The following is a 22690-nucleotide window of genomic DNA, read 5'->3' as shown; positions in this document are numbered from 1 at the left end:
CAAATCATCTCTTACTTTGATAATTGTTGCAATTTAATTTCCTTTACTTAAATTCTGAATTCCCAGTCCTCAAATCCCTTTTCCATTCAAGCAATTTATAATTCTTGCACTTTAAGTTACTGCAATTTACATTTCTTGCACTTTAAGTTTCAGTCATTTAATTTCTTGTTCTTTAAGATTCAGCACCTTTATTTTCAATTCTCTTTAATTTCTGCAATTCCTCCCTCTCCCTTTACATTCTCTACTATTTACTTACTGTTGGATACAAAATCACTCAACCAATACTTGATTCGCTTGACTAAATCAACCACTGAACTAAAATTGCTCAATCCTTCAATCCTTGTGGGATCGACCTCACTCCCGTGAGTTTTATTACTTGATGCGACCCGGTACACTTGCCGGTGAGTTTTGTGTTGGATCGTTTTCCACACATCAAGTTTTTGGCGCCGTTGCCGGGGATTGAAATAGATTGACAATGATTAAGTGAAGTGGAGATCTAGATCAAGCATTTTTTCTTTTCTGTTTCTTTAATTTTTGACTAACACACTAACTGTTTGAAAATTTACCTCTATCAACTCACTAACTGTTTGAGAGTTTGTCTCAACTAACTGCACTCAATCCTCAAGAGTGCTGCTGTTTGTTCCTTGTGATTGTTTGCATGCTACAGGAAAGAAGAGAAGTCAGAGGAAAGACTATCATTGGAAAAGAAGTCTCTGCAGACGAAGAATATCATGACATAAAGCCACCACTCATTACACTAATCAACAACAATTGTTCCTATGACGGAAATCCATTGGAGGATCCTCAACAGCACATATCCACTTTTTCTGAGGACTTGTAGTGCTGTCAAAACCGATGGTCTAGATCATGACACTTATAAGATCTTGTTGTTCCCCTTCTCACTAAGGGGTGAAGCTGCACAATGGTTCGAAACCTTTCCCCAAGGAAGTATTACTAGTTGGGACGATTTGGTTACCAAATTTCTGGCCAAATTTTCCTCATCCCAATAGATCATTAAGCTGAAAGAGGGGGAACATCCATTCACACAAGGAGAAGAAGAACCACTCTTCAAGGCATGGGAAAGATACAACAAAGCAACTGACAAAGTGGGTTTCTGAGCTTTCTATGAAGGATTAACCCCAGAAACAAGAAAAGCAGTGGACTACTTCTCAGATGGCCTACTCAAAGCGATAACAACTGCCCAAGGAACTGCAAATTTCAATGACAAAGGAGTCAACAACCAACACTCATTCGAGAAACCACTGAATGCAATTTCAGAAAAAGAAGTGGTGAATCTTGAAGGAGTAAATGCATTCATGAACCTGAACAAACAAGTGCACCATCAAACACAGCAACACATGGAGCTGAGAGATAGAAAAATCGATTGCCTGCAGTCTGCTGCAGTGAATGCACAATTTCCACCATGGAGGCCCCATTCTTATCTGAGAATGGGAGAGTCTCAACATCAGGAACAAAGAAGTTTCAACCAGGGCAAATCCATGACCACAAACAACCAACATCACTCATCCACTAATGCCAATCAAAGCCAATACTCACAAAACATACACTTTCAGACTCATTCCAACTGGAGAAGGACCGAGTACCAAAATCACGGACCAAGGGACTTCAATTACAACAACCCCAACTTCACAACCCAGCAAAAACACCATTATGCTAACAACAACCACTACACACCACCACAACACCCACCCTTCCAACCTTTAACATCCCACAACCAACCAATCTCACAAGACTCTCAGAGGATCACTAACTTGGAGATCTTAATAGAGAAAATGATGAAGCACCAAGATGAGATAACAAAGAACCAGGAAACTTCAATCAGAAGAATTGAGAGGCAGATAGAACAACTGGCTAAGCAATTTGCAGAAATGGGTGAGAAGAGGGCAAATACCTTCCCCAAAGCCACTGAAGACAAGCCAACTAACAACCAAAATGCTGCAAAGAGGGAAGGATGGAAAAGAATCATAGAGGAAAGTAAGAAAACCTTGGACAAAGAAAGTACTAGCCAAGAAAAACACAACAAGGAAGTCTTACAAGGAGAAACAGAGGATATAATTAAAGAAGATCAGAAGATCCCTATTGAGAAATTTTCACTAGGGGATAAAGTAATGATAAACATTCAAACCATGAAGGTGTCTCCACAGCTGACTGATCACTATACTGTGACTAAGATCCTTCCACAGGAACTCATAGAGGTCATCAAAGAGGAAACCGGAAGGAAGTTCACGGTAAAGAAAGACAAGCTAAGGCACTGTGATCTTCAATTTTCATGATCAACAGAATGGAGGATGTCAAGCTAATGACAATAAAGAAGCGCTTGTTGGGAGGCAACCCAACCTGAGGTAGTTTTCTTTTCATAGCTTTTTCAATAAAAATGTTGAATAATTGGTATGAATTGCAAGGAGCTAAGTTTGGTGTTGCACACCAAAATAATTTAAGGGAGAATGAAAGATTCTAAGTTTGGTGTTCCACCAAAAATCTCATTTAAAAACACATTCTCACCTCTTGCATAATGCTAGCTCCAAGCAATCAAACAAATTATCCAACTATTTAACTGCTTTCTAGCTTTAATTCCATAACCTTTAGCAAGAACACAAGGTTTCACATATGGTTAACTTGTTGCATCAGAGGCAGTGGCAAGCAATTAAGTTTGGTGTTCCCACACCAAAATAAATCCAAGAGCCACACTCAATTTATGCATACTAACCATGAACTTAAGGGCTTGAGAAGTAAGCAAGTTTTGAGAATTATGCAGGACATGAGTCAACAATTGAAGATATTATGCATCTTAACTCAAAGAGAACACAACAGAAGGAAGAATCAAAGGGCTGCAACTTCAAAGGTTGTATCTAAACTTAATCTTTGCTGCTGTGAAGTGTTTTGAATCTGGAAACCATTGTATGTCCTGCTAAAGTGTTTATCTAGTTGCAAGTGGAATTGTTTGTTAAGAATGCTTATTTGCATAAGTGCTTGTCATTCATCACTTAGCTTTAAATTTTGTTTTGTTTCCTATATGCTTGAATAAAAGAGAATGGTTTGAATTTGAAAGTAAATATCCAATGTTGCTGATGAGCGGATAATTTGTACGCTTTTTGGCATTGTTTTTAGTATGTTTTTAGTATGATTTAGTTAGTTTTTAGTATATTTTTATTAGTTTTTAGTTAAAATTCACTTTTCTGGACTTTACTATGAGTTTGTGTGTTTTTCTGTGATTTCAAGTATTTTCTGGCTGAAATTGAGGGACCTGAGCAAAAATCTGATTCAGAGACCAAAAAGGACTGCAGATGCTGTTGGATTCTGACCTCCCTGCACTCGAAGTGAATTTTCTGGAGCTACAGAAGCCAAATTGGCGCGCTCTCAACGGCGTTGGAAAGTAGACATCCTGGGCTTTCCAGCAATATATGATAGACCATACTTTGCCCAAGATTTGATGGCCCAAACCGGCGTTCAAAGTCACCCTCAGAAATCCCAGCGTTAAACGCCGGAACTGGCACCAAAATGGGAGTTAAACGCCCAAACTGGCATAAAAGCTGGCGTTTAACTCCAAGAAGAGTCTCTACACGAAAATGCTTCAATGCTCAGCCCAAGCACACACCAAGTGGACCCGGAAGTAGATTTTTATGTCATGTACTCATATCTGTAAACCTTAGGCTACTAGTTCTCTATATATAGGACCTTTTACTATTGTATCTTCAATCTTTGGATCTTTGGATCATTTCAGATCTTTTGATCATCTTTGGACATCTAGTTCTTAGATCATTGGGAGGCTGGCCATTCGGCCATGCCTAGACCTTGTTCTTATGTATTTTCAACGGTGGAGTTTCTACACACCATAGATTAAGGTGTGGAGCTCTGCTGTACCTCGAGTATTAATGCAATTACTATTGTTCTTCTATTCAATTCCGCTTGTTCTTGTTCTAAGATATCACTTGTTCTTCAACTTGATGAATGTGATGATCCGTGACACTCATCATCATTCTCACCTATGAACGTGTGACTGACAACCACCTCCGTTCTACCTTCGATTGGGTGAATATCTCTTGGATTCCTGATACACGATGCATGGTTGATCGCCTGACAACCGAGTGCTCGCCTGACAAACGAGCCAGCCATTTCGTGAGATCAGAGTCTTCGTGGTATAGGCTAGAACTGATGGCGGCATTCAAGAGAATCCGGAAGGTCTAACCTTGTCTGTGGTTTTCTGAGTAGGATTCAATGATTGAATGACTGTGACGTGCTTCAAACTCCTGAGGGTGGGGCGTTAGTGACAGACGCAAAAGAATCACTGGATTCTATTCTGGCCTGATCGAGAACCGACAGATGGATAGCCGTGCCGTGACAGGGTGCGTTGAACATTTCCACTGAGAGGATGGGAGGTAGCCACTGACAACGGTGAAACCCTTGCTTAAGCTTGCCATGGAAAGGAGGAAGAAGGATTGGATGAAGACAGTAGGAAAGCAGAGAGACGGAAGGGAAGGCATCTTCATACGCTTATCTGAAATTCCTACCAATGAATTACATAAGTATCTCTATCTTTATCTTTATGTTTTGTGCGTTTATCACCATACCCCTTTGAGTTTGCCTGACTAAGATTTACAAGGTGACCATAGCTTGCTTCATACCAACAATCTCTATGGGATCGACCCTTACTCGCGTAAGGTTTATTACTTGGACGACCCAGTACACTTGCTGGTTAGTTGTGCGAAGTTGTGTTTATGCCATGGTATTGAACACCAAGTTTTTGGATTCATTACCGGGGATTATTTGATTTGTGAAAAGTATTGATCACAATTTCGTGCACCAAGTTTTTTGGCGCCGTTGCCGGGGATTGTTGAGTTTGGACAACTGACGGTTCATCTTGTTGCTTAGATTAGGTATTTTTTCTTCGGAATTCTTAAAGATGAATTCTAGAGTTTCATGATGATTTGTTGAAATCTGGCTGGCTGTGAAGCCATGTCTAATTCCATTGGACCGAGGTTTCAACTTATCATCACAAGAGCTTATTGATTTCTATCAATCTTGCTTTTGGAGCAGTGATCTGCTAAGGCTTGGCTGGCCATTGGCCATGTCTAGTGTTTTGGACCGAAGCTTTCCTTGAAAGCTTGGCTGGCTGTGAAGCCATGTCTAATTCCTGGACCGGAGTCTTAGACTAGCATTGCACTGATTCCTGGAATTCTCATTAAGAATTTTGATACCTTTATTTTCTTTTTCCACTTAATTTTCGAAAAAGCACAAAAAAAAATTACGAAATCATAAAAAAACCAAAAATATTTTATGTTTTCTTGTTAAGACACTAGCCTCATGTTAAGTTTGGTGTCAATTGCATGCATTCATTCATGTGTCTTAAGGATCTTCAAATAATTCTTGATGATTTCTTACTCTGATCTTTGAATTCTCTTGACTTGAGTGTTTTATGTGTCTCATATGCATTTTCATTAGTGTTAATAGTATACAAACTGCTAAGTTTGGTGTGTTGCATGCATTGTTATTTGATGTTAGTTGCATTTTGATTATTAAAAATCCAAAAATATTTTTTATTTTTGTCTTCTCAAGTCAATAATACAGAGAATTGAAGATTCAGAACATACAGCAGAGGAATTGCACAGAAAAAGCTGGGCGTTCAAAACGCCCAGTGAAGAAGGACAGACTGGCGTTTAAACGCCAGCCAGGGTACCTGGTTGGGCGTTTAACGCCCAAAAGGGTATAGTTTTGGGCGTTAAACGCCAGAATGTGCACCATTCTGGGCGTTTAACGCCAGGATGGCACAAGAGGGAAGATTCTATTTTCAATGCAAATTTTTTTCAAGTTTTCAAAGTTTTTCAAAATCAAATCTTTTTCAAATCATATCTTTTCAATCATATGTTTTCAAAATCAATTTCTTTCTATTTTTAAAAATACTTGCTATCAATTAATGATTTGATTCAACATTTCAAATATGTTGCCTTTTCTGTTGAGAAATGTTTAATGTTTGAACCATATCTTTTCTTGTTAGCCAAGTTTTTAATTTTCAAAATCAAATCTTTTTTTTAAAATGTTTTTCAAATCATATCTTCTCAATCACATCTTTCTATTTATGGACCAACACTATTCCTTAATGCAAAATTCAAACTCCATCTTCTTTGATAAGTTCGAATTTTCTACTTCTGTCTTCTACTTTTCTTTTCCTCTGACACATAAAGGAATCTCTATACTGTGACATAGAGGATTCCACATTTTCTTGTTCCCTTCTCTTTCTTATGAGCAGGAGCAAGGACAAAAACATTCTTGTTGAGGCTGATCCTGAACCTGAAAGGACCTTGAAGAGAAAGCTAAGAGAAGCTAAGGCACAACTCTTTGTAGAGGACCTAACCGAATTCTTCAAGGAAGAAGAACCTATGGCAGCCAAAAACAACAACAATGCCAACAATGCAAGGAAGGTGCTGGGTGACTTTACTGCACCTACTCCCGACTTCTATGGGAGAAGCATCTCTATCCCTGCCATTGGAGCAAACAACTTTGAGCTTAAGCCTCAATTAGTTTCTCTAATGCAACAGAATTGCAAGTTCCATGGACTTCCATTGGAAGATCCTCATCAGTTTTTAGCTGAATTCTTGCAAATCTGTGACACAGTCAAGACTAATGGGGTTGACCCTGAGGTCTACAGACTTATGCTATTCCCTTTTGCTGTAAGTGACAGAACTAGGACATGGTTGGACTCTCAACCTAAAGAAAGCCTGGACTCTTGGGAAAAGCTAGTCAATGCCTTCTTGGCAAAGTTCTTTCCACCTCAAAAATTGAGTAAGCTTAGAGTGGAAGTCCAAACCTTCAGTCAGAAGGAAGGAGAATCCCTCTATGAAGCTTGGGAAAGATACAAACAATTAATCAGAAAGTGTCCTTCTGATATGCTTTCTGAATGGAGCATCATAGGTATTTTCTATGATGGTCTCTCTGAACTATCCAAGATGTCTTTGGATAGCTCTGCTGGAGGATCTCTTCATCTGAAGAAGACGCCTACAGAAGCTCAAGAGCTGATTGAAATGGTTGCAAATAACCAATTCATGTACACTTCTGAAAGGAATCCTGTGAACAATGGGACTAGTCAGAAGAAAGGAGTTCTTGAGATTGACACTCTGAATGCCATATTGGCACAGAACAAAATATTGACCCAACAAGTCAATATGATTTCTCAAAGTCTGTCTGGAATGCAAAATGCACCAAGCAGTACTAAGGAGGCTTCATCTGAGGAAGAAGCCTATGATCCTAAGAACCCTTTAATGGAAGAGGTGAATTACATGGGAGAATTCTAAGGAAACACCTATAATCCTTTATGGAGAAATCATCCAAATTTCTCATGGAAGGATCAACAGAGACCCCAACAAGGTTTCAACAACAATAATGGTGGGAGAAACAGGTTTAGCAATAGCAAGCCTTTTCCATCATCTTCTCAGCAACAGACAGAGAGTTCTAAGCAGAATAACTCTGACTTAGCAACCATGGTCTCTGATCTAATCAAAACCACTCAAAGTTTCATGACTGAAACAAGGTCCTCCATTAGAAACTTGGAGGCACAAGTGGGTCAGCTGAGCAAGAAAATTACTGAACTCCCTCCTAGTACTCTCCCAAGCAATACAGAAGAAAATCCAAAAGGAGAGTGCAAGGCCATCAACATGGCCGAATTTTGGGAGGAAGGAGAGGCAGTGAACGCCACTGAGGAAGACCTCAATGGACGTCCACTGGCCTCCAATGAGTTCCCCAATGAGGAACCATGGGAATCTGAGGCTCAAAATGAGACCATAGAGATTCCATTGGACTTACTTCTGCCATTCATGAGCTCTGATGAGTATTCTTCCTCTGAAGAGGATGAGTATGTCACTGAAGAGCAAGTTGCTAAATACCTTGGAGCAATCATGAAGCTGAATGACAAGTTATTTGGAAATGAGACTTGGGAGGATGAACCCCCATTGCTCACCAAGGAACTGGATGACTTGTCTAGGCAGAAACTGCCTCAAAAGAGACAGGATCCTGGGAAGTTTTCAATACCTTGTACCATAGGCACCATGACCTTCAAGAAGGCCTTGTGTGACTTAGGGTCAAGTGTAAACCTCATGCCTCTCTCTGTAATGGAGAAGTTAGGGATCTCTGAGGTGCAAGCTGCAAAAATCTCACTAGAGATGGCAGACAATTCAAGAAAACAAGCCTATGGACTTGTAGAGGATGTTCTGGTTAAAGTTGAAGATCATTACATCCCTACTGATTTCATAGTCCTAGAGACTGGGAAGTGCATGGATGAATCCATCATCCTTGGCAGACCCTTCCTAGCCACAGCAAGGGCTGTGATTGATGTTGATAGAGGAGAGTTGATCATTCAAATGAATGAAGAATCCTTGGTGTTTAAGGCTCAAGGATATCCCTCTGTCATCATGGAGAGGAAGCATGAAGAGCTTCTCTCAAAACAGAGCCAAACAGAGCCCCCACAGTCAAACTCTAAGTTTGGTGTTAGGAGGCCACAACCAACTTCTAAGTTTGGTGTTGAACCCCCACATTCAAACTCTAAGTTTGGTGTTGGGAGGTTCCAACATAGCTCTGAGCATTTCTGAGGCTCCATGAGAGTCATTTGTCAAGCTAATGACATTAAAGAAGCGCTTGTTGGGAGGTAACCCAATGTTTTATGATTAACTATTTTCTTTTGTTATTTTATATTTTTTGTAGGTTGATGATCATAAGAAGTCACAAAATCAATGAAAAAAGCAAAAACAGAATGAAAAACAGAAGGAAAAACAGCACACCCTGGAGGAAGAACCCACTGGCGTTCAAACGCCAGTGAGGCTAGCTGTTGGGCGTTTAACGCCCAGTCTGGCACCATTCTGGGCGTTTAACGCCAGAAAGGGGCACCAGACTGGCGTTAAATGCCAGAAAAGGGCAAGAAGCTGGCGTTAAACGCCAGAAATGGGCACCAGCTCGGCGTTTAACGCCAGAATTGGCACAAAACGAGATTTTGCTTGCCATTTGGTGCAGGGATGACTTTTCCTTGACACCTCTGGATCTGTGGATCCCACAGGATCCCCACCTACCCCACCACTCTCTCTCCTCTTCACCCATTCACCAATCACCTCAACACCTCTTCCCCAAAAACCCTTCACCTATCAAATCCCTTCTTTCTCTTCACCACTCACATCCATCCTTCATAAAACCCCACCTACCTCACCATTCAAATTCAAACCACTTTCCCACCCAAACCCACCCTCACTTGACCGAATCCTACCCTTCCCCCTCTCCTATATAAACCCTCCTTCACCCCTTCATTTTCACACAACATACACACCACTTCTCCCTTTTTTTGGCCGAACACAAAGCCATTCCCTTTTTCCTCATTTCTTCTTCTTCTACTCTCTTCTTTCTTCTTTTGCTCGAGGACGAGCAAACATTTTAAGTTTGGTGTGGTAAAAGCATTGCTTTTTGTTTTTCCATAACCATTTATGGCATCCAAGGCCGGAGAAACCTCTAGAAAGAGGAAAGGGAAGGCAAAAGCTTCCACCTCTGAGTCATGGGAGATGGAGAGATTCATCTCAAGGGTGCATCAAGACCACTTCTATGAAGTTGTGGCCTTGAAGAAGGTGATCCCCGAGGTCCCTTTTTCACTCAAAAAGAGTGAATATCCGGAGATCCGACATGAGATCCGAAGAAGAGGTTGGGAAGTTCTTACCAACCCCATTCAACAAGTCAGAATCTTGATGGTTCAAGAGTTCTATGCCAATGCATGGATCACCAAGAACCATGATCAAAGTGTGAACCCGGATCCAAAGAACTATCTTATTATGGTTCGGGGGAAATACTTGGATTTTAGTCCGGAAAGTGTAAGGTTGGCATTCAATTTGCCCATGATGCAAGGAGATGAACACCCTTACACTAGAAGGGTCAACTTTGATCAAAGGTTGGACCAAGTCCTCACAGTCATATGTGAAGAGGGCGCCCAATGGAAGAGAGATTCAAGAGGGAAGCCGGTTCAATTGAGAAGGCATGACCTCAAACCCGTGGCTAGAGGATGGTTGGAGTTTATCCAACGCTCAATCATTCCCACTAGCAACCGGTCCGAAGTTACCATAGACCGGGCTATCATGATTCATAGCATCATGATTGGAGAAGGAATAGAAGTTCATGAGGTTATAGCTCAAGAGCTTTATAAGGTGGCGGACAAGTCCTCTACCTTGGCAAGGTTAGCCTTCCCTCATCTCATTTGTCACCTCTGTTATTCAGTTGGAGTTGACATAGAGGGAGACACCCCTATTGATGAGGACAAGCCCATCACTAAGAAGAGGATGGAGCACACAAGAGACCCCACTCATCATGAGATCCCTGAGATACCTCAAGGGATGCACTTTCCTCCACAAAACTATTGGGAGCAACTAAACACCTCCCTAGGAGAATTGAGTTCCAACATGGGACAACTAAGGGTGGAGCATCAAGAACACTCCATCATCCTTCATGAAATTAGAGAAGATCAAAGAATCATGAGAGAGGAGCAACAAAGACAAGGAAGAGATATTGAGGAGCTCAAGCACTCCATAGGATCTTCAAGAGGAAGAAAGAGCCGCCATCACTAAGGTGGACCCGTTCACTCCATCATCCTCCATGAAATTAGAAAAGATCAAAGAATCATGAGAGAGGAGCAACAAAGACAAGGAAGAGATATTGAGGAGCTCAAGCACTCCATAGGATCTTCAAGAGGAAGAAAGAGCCGCCATCACTAAGGTGGACCCGTTCCTTAATTTCCTTGTTCTTTATTTTCCTGTTTTTCGAATTTTAATGCTTATGTTTGTCCATGTTTGTGTCTTGTGATCATTAGTGTCTTAGTGTCTATGCCTTAAAGTTATGAATGTCCTATGAATCCATCACCTCTCTTAAATAAAATACGTGCTTAATTGAAAAAGAAAAAGAATTGCATGAATTTTGAATTTTATAACAGTTTAATTATTTTGATGTGGTGGCAATATTACTGTTTTCTGAATGTATGCTTAAACAGTGCATATGTCTTTTGAATTTGTGGTTCATGAATGTTGGCTCTTGAAAGAATGATGAAAAAGGAGACATGTTACTGAGGATCTGAAAAATCATTAAAATGATTCTTGAAGCAAGAAAAAGTAAAAAAAAAAAAGAAAAAAGAAAATTTCGAAAAAAAAAGAAGAAAACGAAAAAAAAGGGGAGAAAAAGAAAGAAATAAAGTTGTGATCCAAGGCAAAAAGAGTGTGCTTAAGAACCCTGGACACCTCTAATTGGGGACTCTAGCAAAGCTGAGTCACAATCTGAAAAGGTTCACCCAATTATGTGTCTGTGGCATGTATGTATCTGGTGGTAATACTGGAAGACAGAGTGCTTTGGGCCACGGCCAAGACTCAATAAGTAGCTATGTTCAAGAATCATCATACTTTACTAGGAGAATCAATAACACTATCTGGATTCTGAGTTCCTAAAGAAGCCAATCATTCTGAATTTCAAAGGATAGAGTGAGATGCCAAAACTGTTCAGAGGCAAAAAGCTAAAAGCCCCGCTCATCTAATTAATACTGATCTTCATAGATGTTTTTGGAATTCATTGCATATTCTCTTCTTTTTATCTTATTTGATTTTCAGTTGCTTGAGGACAAGCAACAATTTAAGTTTGGTGTTGTGATGAGCGGATAATTTGTACGCTTTTTGGCATTGTTTTTAGTATGTTTTTAGTATGATTTAGTTAGTTTTTAGTATATTTTTATTAGTTTTTAGTTAAAATTCACTTTTCTGGACTTTACTATGAGTTTGTGTGTTTTTCTGTGATTTCAGGTATTTTTTGGCTGAAATTGAGGGACCTGAGCAAAAATCTGATTCAGAGACCAAAAAGGACTGCAGATGCTGTTGGATTCTGACCTCTCTGCACTCAAAGTGGATTTTCTGGAGCTACAGAAGTCCAATTGGCGCGCTCTCAACGGCGTTGGAAAGTAGACATCCTGGGCTTTCCAGCAATATATGATAGTTCATACTTTGCCCAAGATTTGATGGCCCAAACCGGCGTTCAAAGTCACCCTCAGAAATCCCAGCGTTAAATGCCGGAATTGGCACCAAAATGGGAGTTAAACGCCCAAATTGGCATAAAAGCTGGCGTTTAACTCCAAGAAGAGTCTCTACACGAAAATGCTTCAATGCTCAGCCCAAGCACACACCAAGTGGACCCGGAAGTGGATTTTTATGTCATTTACTCATATCTGTAAACCTTAGGCTACTAGTTCTCTATATATAGGACCTTTTACTATTGTATCTTCAATCTTTGGATCTTTGGATCATTTCAGATCTTTTGATCATCTTTGGACATCTAGTTCTTAGATCATTGGGAGGCTGGCCATTCGGCCATGCCTAGACCTTGTTCTTATGTATTTTCAACGGTGGAGTTTCTACACACCATAGATTAAGGTGTGGAGCTCTGCTGTACCTCGAGTATTAATGCAATTACTATTGTTCTTCTATTCAATTCCGCTTGTTCTTGTTCTAAGATATCACTTGTTCTTCAACTTGATGAATGTGATGATCCGTGACACTCATCATCATTCTCACCTATGAACGTGTGACTGACAACCACCTCCGTTCTACCTTCGATTGGGTGAATATCTCTTGGATTCCTGATACACGATGCATGGTTGATCGCCTGACAACCGAGTGCTCGCCTGACAAATGAGCCAGCCATTCCGTGAGATCAGAGTCTTCGTGGTATAGGCTAGAACTGATGGCGGCATTCAAGAGAATCCGGAAGGTCTAACCTTGTCTGTGGTATTCTGAGTAGGATTCAATGATTGAATGACTGTGACGTGCTTCAAACTCCTGAGGGCGGGGCGTTAGTGACAGACGCAAAAGAATCACTGGATTCTATTCCGGCCTGATCGAGAACCGACAGATGGATAGCCGTGCCGTGACAGGGTGCGTTGAACATTTCCACTGAGAGGATTGGAGGTAGCCACTGACAACGGTGAAACCCTTGCTTAAGCTTGCCATGGAAAGGAGTAAGAAGGATTGGATGAAGACAGTAGGAAAGCAGATAGACGGAAGGGAAGGCATCTTCATACGCTTATCTGAAGTTCCTACCAATGAATTACATAAGTATCTCTATCTTTATCTTTATGTTTTGTGCGTTTATCACCATACCCATTTGAGTTTGCCTGACTAAGATTTACAAGGTGACCATAGCTTGCTTCATACCAACAATCTCTGTGGGATCGACCCTTACCCGCGTAAGGTTTATTACTTGGACGACCCAGTACACTTGCTGGTTAGTTGTGCGAAGTTGTGTTTATGCCATGGTATTGAACACCAAGTTTTTGGATTCATTACCGGGGATTATTTGATTTGTGAAAAGTATTGATCACAATTTCGTGCCCCAGTTGCATAAGTTAGAATGGAAGTTAATGGTGGTATATGTGTTTGATTAAATGCATAACTCATGAAATAATTGCTGCATAATATAATTTTCATTGAAGTGTGAGCTAGCTTGCTGTCATAAAAGTTCCTATCAGTAAAGAAAAATCCCTTGAGAACAAAAATAAAACAGAAAGAAAAGGAAGTAGAAAAAGCCAATGTGGCAAGAAAAACAAAGAATAAAGGCTGGACACCAATAGCTTGGACCCTAGGACACATGCCTGTGGTGTTCTTGTACTAGGATATGCTTGGACAAGTAAATTCTGAGGGGTATTTCAAAACCCGGTCACTTAGATCAACTGATTTGGGATGGCCAATTGAAAGTCCACAATAAAGAGCAACCTAGATACAGAATATTTAGTTATCCAAAGAGATGCTGGGCATCAATGATCCTAGGAGGAAATAGTGAGCCATGTGTCTGTGGTGGAAAGAAGTTGAGTAAAAATAAAGCCAAAGGGTACTACTGCAACATTTGACACCAAGCCTTCAAAGAATAATAAGCTTGTTAAGCAAAATGAGAAAAGAAAAGTTAGCAAGGGAGCAAGTAAAGAGTAAACCTTATAACAGCAAGTTTAGTAAGCCTTTGAGGAAAAGTGTATATTATGTAATAGCAAACAATAACTGAGTTATCATTGTCTGCATAAAAACTCCATGAATCAAGTTCTGCTATATGCCTAATAAGGATATGTATGCTTTTCTTTTTTCATTTCATTTCCTCTTAATTTTGATGCTTGCTTGGGGACAAGCAAGATTTAAGTTTGGTGTTGTGATGACAAGTCATCATATACCCATTTTTCAAGCTAATTTCACTTGTTTCACTAGTCTTTATGCACTTTCTTGCATCCTAAGTAAGTAATTTAGAATGAAAATGCATGACTTCTTTAAATCAAACAACCACCATTAAATTGATACTAAATCATGAGGTTTGAACTAAAATTTATTGATTTTTAATAAATTATAAACCTTATAAGTTTAGAGATACTTTGATTGGTTGTTTTGGTTTCTTGTAGGTGAAGAAAGGAAGAAAAGAAGAAAAACGTGGCTTAAGAAGTGTGGCCAAGAGATGAGAAGTGTGGTGCAACTTAGAAGGAAGAAGCAAACATTGCCCTCCACAACAGCACATTGCCCTCCACGAGAGCAACATAATGAACCAAGCCTTAAAAGCACCACTGCCCTGCCCACAATAAGGGCGGAGCACAATTCTATGCTAAGGACCAAAGGAAGCAAAAACTCTGCCCTGCCCTCCTCAAGAGCAATATCGGGCTTTCATGAAAAATAATTCAAAGGAAATTGCTTCCTAGTGTTTCCTATGGGTTTCGAACCCAAGAACAAGGAGGAAAGGAGTAGCGCTCAAATACAAGGAAAACAAGCAAAACTTAGCTTGTTTTCAATCTCTAAGAATCGAACACAGCACCATGAGGAAGCAAGGAACTAGGCGTTACTTTGGTGCCAAGAAAACCAAGGAAAAATGAGCAGCGTGTGCCTCCACCAAGTTTCGAACGGGCAGCAAGGCGCGCACCATGGCAACACTGCCCTGCCCTCCACAAGGGCAGGGCAGCATCCTGACATAGCACGAGCACGCAATGAGGCTTCATCACACAATTTCCTGCTCTGCCCTCCACAAGGGTAAGGCAGCCTCCTGGAAGCTACTTTCTCATGGGCTGAAAATTGGATTAAAAATCCAATTTAATTCATTTCTTCACCAAATCAAAAGCCTATCCAAATTCCAAAATCCAAGAATAGAAAGTGTATAAATAGGAGATAGTTTGATGTAATTAAAGACCCTTATTTTGATTTTTGAATTTTCACATCTTTAGACTTGATTTTTCGTTGAGAGCTTGGAATTGAGATTTTAGAGAATTGGGAAGGAGAATTGATCTCTCTTCTTCCTCGTTCTTGCTTGAGCACTTTTTACTTTTCTTGTTTGAGTCTTGGGTGTGAAGAATTGAGGAATTTCTGTCTCAATCTCCATTCAAGATCTCTTTGATTTTCCTACTGCATAATTGAGTTGAATTCAATTTCCTTTACTGCTTCAATCTTCAATTTCTCTTTAATTGCTTTGTGAACTTGAATCTGGGAAGGCAATTGAGATATAGACTTTGCTATCTAGTCTCTGGAGTCCTGAGACCTAATTTTCCTTTTGGTTCTTCTGTTGAACCACTGCTGCAATTTAATTTCTATTTTCTGTTTGATATCTAGTTGAATTCAAATCATCTCTTACTTTGATAATTGTTGCAATTTAATTTCCTTTACTTAAATTCTGAATTCCCAGTCCTCAAATCCCTTTTCCATTCAAGCAATTTATAATTCTTACACTTTAAGTTACCGCAATTTACATTTCTTGCACTTTAAGTTTCAGTCATTTAATTTCTTGTTCTTTAAGATTCAGCACCTTTATTTTCAATTCTCTTTAATTTCTGCAATTCCTCCCTCTCCCTTTACATTCTCTGCTATTTACTTACTGTTGGATACAAAATCACTCAACCAATACTTGATTCGCTTGACTAAATCAACCACTGAACTAAAATTGCTCAATCCTTCAATCCCTGTCGGATCGACTCACTCCCGTGAGTTTTATTACTTGATGCGATCCGGTACACTTGCCGGTGAGTTTTGTGTTGGATCATTTTCCACACATCACACGCGTTCATAAGTGAGAATAGTAATGAGTGTCACGGATGATCACATTCATTAGGTTAAAGTGCGAATGAATATCTTAGAATAAGAATAAGCGTGAATTGAATAGAAGACAGTAGTACTTTGCATTAATACTTAAGGAACAGTAGAGCTCCACACCTTAATCTATGATGTGTAGAAACTCCACCGTTGAAAATATATAAGAACAAGGTCTAGGCATGGAATATGAAATTGAAAAATTGGGAAAAAAACCAGTCAAAGACTACTAGTACAATAGTAAAAAGTTCTATTTATACTAAACTAGTTACTAGGGTTTATAGAAATAAGTCTAAGTGCAGAAATCCACTTCCGGGGTTCACTTTGGTGTGTGCTTGGTCTGAGCCTGAGCTTTACGCGTGCAGAGGCTTCTCTTGGGGTTAAACGCCAAGTTGTAACGTGTTTTTGGCGTTTAACTCTAGTTTGTGACGTGTTTCTGGCCTTTTACTCCAGAATGCAGCATGGAACTGGCGTTGAACGCCAGTTTGCGTCATCTAAACTCGAATAAAGTATAGACTATTATATATTGCTGGAAAGTCCTGGATGTCCACTTTCCAACGCAATTGAGAGCGTGCCATTTGGAGTTCTGTAGCTCCAGAAAATCCATCTCGAGTGCAGGGAGGTCAGAATCCAACAGCATCAGCTGTCCTTTTTCAGCCTCTTATCAGATTTTTGCTCAGGTCCCTCAATTTCAGCCAGAAATTACCTGAAATCACAAAAAAATACAAAAACTCTTAGTAAAGTCCATAAATGTGAATTTTGCATAAAAACTAATAAAAACATCCCTAAAAGTAGCTAGATGCTACTAAAAACTATCTAAAAACAATGCCAAAAAGCGTATAAATTATCTGCTAATCAGCATACTCAAAACATATCCAATCCGTATTAACTCTCATCATTTATCAATTATATTATGACAAATCTAATTATTAAAAAAGATTAAAATTAACTTAAATATACACAATATTATTTCATATTTTTTATTTTTATTTTATCATAAAAAGTTAGACATATTATAAGAGAACCTCATCTTATTATCAACGGTTCTTCCACTCAGTGGTTTCTATAAAGAAAAAAGGCATAATAATATTGTATTTGATAAGAATATATAGGATTTTGAAAGGTTGAAGCATAAATTTAGTCCTTAACATATTCGTAGATGAAGTGTAGAGTAGATAAAAAGGTAGCCAATAAAAGAATAAATGGTTAAAGCTTTCTCAATACTAACAGTTGTAGTGTATAATAGGTGTTCTATAACTTTTTTGGATTTAATTATTTCTTTATTATTATATGTTCTGTTTAATTTATAAAAGTTGTAGGTATTATATTTACTTTATATGCTCTTAAATCTCATGTCCTTGATTGATATTTGTGACTGAGTAATTATTAAAAGAAATTATTTTATATCTATTTCATATTCTATTTAAATTATAATAGTTAGTAAATATTTTTGTTCAAAATAAATAATGCAATTTTTTCATAAAAACAACGTTTAAATAATTGTGAAATTAGATTATACTACAGATGATGATAAATATCTTGATATTAGATCTGCTGTAAAACAAATTTTAAGAAATCTTATGTTGTATTATATAATTTAGTTATATTTTTCTAATCTTCAATCTATATTATTTAGATTGTAATATTTCTAAAAAGGGTTATTCAATTTTTTTAAATGATTAAATCAAATCAATTACAAACTAATTAATTAGGTTGATTAAATATCTAAATATCCTATAATTTAATATAATTTAATTTATATAGATACATGACTTTTACAGTTTTATTATTTATTGTAATAAATTTTAGAGATAATTTTTGCAAGTTATAGTTTATTTTTTTATCTGCATATTCAACTTTTAAGAATAATTTTTTTAATTTTGAATTTATAAGTAAATTATTTTCTACTTTAATATATAAATTTTTTTATGAATTTTTTATTGCAAAATTCACTTTAACAAAAATAAATTAATTTATGAAAATTTAAACTTGAGCGCTTGCTCTGGTTAAACTCAAATTTTAATTTATTTTGTCATATTATTATATAAATATTAAATTATTTGATTAAACACTTATTTGATTATGAAATGATATTATATGTTACTTTTATATTGGAAATTAAATTTCAGTTACTACACAAATATTATATTTTAGGTAATTGTATTTTTTTGTTTTTTTGAAAATTATTATATAATTTTAAGATTATTTAATTATGTTTTTTTTAAACATTGTCATTATTAGAGAGTAACTAATGTTTGTGATTAGTCTAAAATTAAGAAATAAAAATACAAAATATTAATATACTGAATTTCTGAAGTATAAATCTTGAGTAAATATATGTGATTATAATTAATGATCATAATTAAAAGTCTTTATTTTATTTCAATTTGTTCAGGACATGTTTATCTTAAATTTTATTTCTTTATTAATTAGTATCATTAATTTATATAAATTAAAATGTATAACTTAAAAGAATAGATACGTGTCTAAAAAATGAAAAAAAAAAGATACAATTTTTTATTAGTAAAAAATTTATGTCACTTTAACTTTTTTCGGTATCATATCTTACATTTTTACTATAATTAAAAGTTAGAAGTAAATTATTAAATATAAATTAATAATAGAATAGATTCTTATAGAAATAGCAAACGGGCCGACACCCGTCAGGTTGGCCCGCATAATCAGCCAAAAAAGGCGGCTTGGGTTGGAAATTTGAAACCACCAAACTTAAAAAACTCGCCTACCCTACACGCCTAATCAATGAGCTTTGGCGGGGCGGGGCAGACTTCCCCGTTCGGCCAAACTTTTATTTTGTCAGGGCAATTTTTTTTATAAATTTCTATGATGTTATTGATCTACAAGAGGATACAGATGATAATTGAAGATGTTCTAAGTTATATTTTGGATTATGTTTTATGGTTGATTGATTATAAACTTGAAGATGTTTAATTATATATTTTGGACAATATTTGTTTTGTTTTAGACAATATTGATTTTATTATTTTGTTTCAAAAATTTGGTTTATAATTATGTTTATTACATATTTATAATTATAAAGACTTTAATGTGTGTGAATTTAAAAATTATAATTTTTTAATGTTTTTAGAAATTATAAATTTATTGAAATTATTGTGAAATTATATATATTATTTAATATTTAATGGTTTATAAAAAAAGGAGAATCCGCCAACCCGTTAGCCTACCATTAGGGGGAGCGGGAGAGAAATTCAAGATCGTCTTACTAGGTGGGGCGGGGCGGGCCAACCTACCAGATGGTGGGTTTTTGGTAAGATAGGGTGGACTTTTTCGTTTGCCACCTCTAATGGAGACACAGACATAAGTATCCGCCCCTTGAAACCTATTAAATATACGCGAATATAAAATTATTAATTTATCCTAATTTATATATACATAAATCTATTTCTTAAATTTAGTAAACCTAATTTCTGCCTTCAATTCGAATTATTCCTTTTTCTTTCAAACTCACTCTCAGCCTCGATCCTCTCTCTCTAACTCACTTACTCTGCCTCTCATGTCTGTCACTACGTCACTCAGTATCGTCCTAAAAAATTATGATATGTTGTTATGTTGGAATATGTTTTTATGTTTTCTCCTTTTGAAATATTATTTTTCATAACGAATATTTTATAAATTATGTTAAATTATATTGCTGAATTGATTATTTTATGATTATTATATTATATCTTTTTGTGTTAATTTTTTTTTTAAATTTTCAAAGAATATTTGTAGATATCCGAGGAGATCTGCGTTTCCTAAGCGGTAATTAAACAGGAACTTGCAATGACAGAGAAGGAATGAGAATTTTTTTTTAAATAGGAGTAAGGGATGGGAAGGGGGTTTCTCACTCTCCCCTGAATACTCTTTACCATATCTAATTAACAACGGAGATCCAATCTGAGCCGATTTAAGAGGGGACGCATGGATTTCATCTGCATTCGGCCTTTAAGGTAATGAAACTAAGTCGGATTATGCACCTTAACAATGAATTTTAGTTGATCTTGCTTGCATTGAGGTCTTACTAGGCCCAAATATATTTTAGATTAATATTTTGAGTCATTGTTATAGCAAATACTATACTATTTAATATTATAACACTTAATATATGTAAAAGTTGGATATATTATAAGACAATTTTTAATTCAAATTAAAAAATTAATTATCCTTTTTTAGTTTTAAATATTATTTTCTAATGTAACGAAAAAGTGAAAATAACAATAATTACTCACATTATTAAAATAGATAATCTTAATATATATATATATATATATATATATTATATATAAAGGATTATTATATATGATATATATTTTTTCTTTTCTGTAATGATTATTTATATAATTTATTGAACAATTTTTTCATCTTAATATTTAATAAATTTAACATACAAAATATAATTTAACATACAAAATAAATAACTTAAGTCATCATTTAGGACAATAAATATAATAGTACAAATACTTATTTATTTATTAGTAGTGAAAAAAATATATAAATAGTATAAATTGATATTTTTTAATATAAAACCAATAATAAAGGTTATTAATTAAGTTAATTATATAATAAAAAAATTATAAAGAATTTTTTAAATAATAATAAAAAATAAGATCACTATTTTTACATATTACAAAGTTTATAAAAAAATTTTGGATAATAAATCAATTCTCAATACATTATACATTAATTTTGTCAAAAAAAATCAATACATTGGATATTAAGTTTATAATTAATTTTAACCCAGTTTTTTATAATTAAAATTTAAATAATTGAAATTATTAAATGATGAATATTTTGTATCTAACTAATTAATTTTTTTATTGAAATTAAAAAAAGATGAGTTGTTAATCAAATTTAAATTTAAATTTAAATTTGAGTAAGAAAATAAAAAATACTTTAAATTTGATCTCACTAACTAAAATTAATTTCAAGATAAGAAATTACTTTGTATATCATATATATTGTAGGATAGTATGGTCATTTGCTATTTTTTTAATGGTAAATATTGTCAAATAAAATGATATAAGAAATTAGATCGAGAAAAATATTGTCCTTCTATTGGAGAAGAGAAAATTACTTTGAGTTCTTATTTACTGTTTGTGACGCAAAAACTGATGTGGAGTTACTTTTTATAGGAACTGGGATGAGTTCCCTACTGGAGATAGTCTAACTCACCCACATCTACTTGGGCCACGTGAAGAAGCACATCTAGTAACTTGTGTTGGAGCTCGATAATCGATGGAGATAAATTACTACTGGTGTGTTTGGCAAACCCGCTTGAAAGGATAAAAGTGCGTTGAAGTTCTTTGAATGTAAAAGTGATTTTGCAGCTTAAAAGTGCGTTTACTGGAAGCAAAAAATTGTTGCTTCTGCGTTCACTTCAACGTGAGTTTACCTTTGATGATCTTTATTGTTTTTTCCAAAAGAAATTTCATATTTGTTTCAAGTCATTTCAAATATTTTAAATTTTTTTCAATTTTTGGTACTTTTTTATATTTTGATTCTTTTATTAAATTTGTTATTATAATTCTATTATAATATGAATTATTGATCTTAATAAAAATGATAAAGTAAATAAAAAACTAATCATACATAGCCGTAATAAAATTTTACGGTCCAAAATAATACTAAATAAAAGAATACCGAGAGTACTAAAAAAATTACACAATATTTTTTGTTTGACATTGTAAAATTTATTATTATAATTCTTGTTCATTATTTATTATTCTAATTTGTTATAATATGTATTATTGTTCATATTGAAAATGATAAATTAAATAAAAGATTAATCATAAATAATAATAAAAACATAATTAGTATAAAGTTAGAGTCCAAAATAGTAAACAAAAAAAGATTATTGAGAGTACTCATACATGTTAGAAGTTTATTGTAATTTAAACTTCTGTTGTGGCCTAATTGTAGTTATCTATAAACTATTAATGATTTAATCTCATCCGTTAATTCTAATGTTTGATGAACGCATTAGATTTAAATATAATAACACACTAAAAAGGTGGTCCTCTCTCTGCCTCTACACACACGACGTTTTACAGTTTCCACTCACTGAAAAATATTGAGAAACTACCATCTAGATGAATGTCTGAAAGAAAGGAAAGAGAGAGAAACTAGTGTTGAAGTTTAACTCTACTGTAACTAAAACTCTGCAAAATCAATTTTAAAGTTCAACACTGTAATCATGACTTGTTATGGCAACCAATCCAAGTATGAAAATAATGCTTCTGCTAAGTTAAGTTTACTATAAAAAGTACTAAAATATATTATTTTATATGTTATTTTAAATTTAATAAATAAATATTAATTTTTATTAAAAAAATTATAACAACCTAAAATAGAATTTCATAAAAAATATTATAAAGAAAATATACTAACAAAATAATAAAAAAGGATTAAATATACTAAAAAATAATATTATAATTTGCTATTATATTTTTTAGTAATTAACTAATTATCTATCTAAAAGTGATTTTAACTAATATTATCCAAACAATTTCAAACAATTTCATTTTATCAAAATCAATTTTAGTATAGAATTACCAAACATAAAT

General features: G+C 35.5%; 1 non-coding gene across 1 annotated transcript; it reads right to left on the bottom strand.

Moving 5' to 3' along the window:
• Nucleotides 1-6800: 6800 nt before the first annotated feature.
• On the bottom strand, nucleotides 6801-6908 carry LOC112704727 (small nucleolar RNA R71). Its single transcript, XR_003155337.1, has one exon. It is a non-coding gene; the product is annotated as a small nucleolar RNA R71 (small nucleolar RNA).
• Nucleotides 6909-22690: the final 15782 nt, after the last annotated feature.

Source organism: Arachis hypogaea, chromosome 7 (genome assembly GCF_003086295.3).
Source record: "Arachis hypogaea cultivar Tifrunner chromosome 7, arahy.Tifrunner.gnm2.J5K5, whole genome shotgun sequence".
NCBI classification, from domain to species: domain Eukaryota; kingdom Viridiplantae; phylum Streptophyta; class Magnoliopsida; order Fabales; family Fabaceae; genus Arachis; species Arachis hypogaea.
This window is presented reverse-complemented; position numbering and strand designations above follow the sequence as displayed.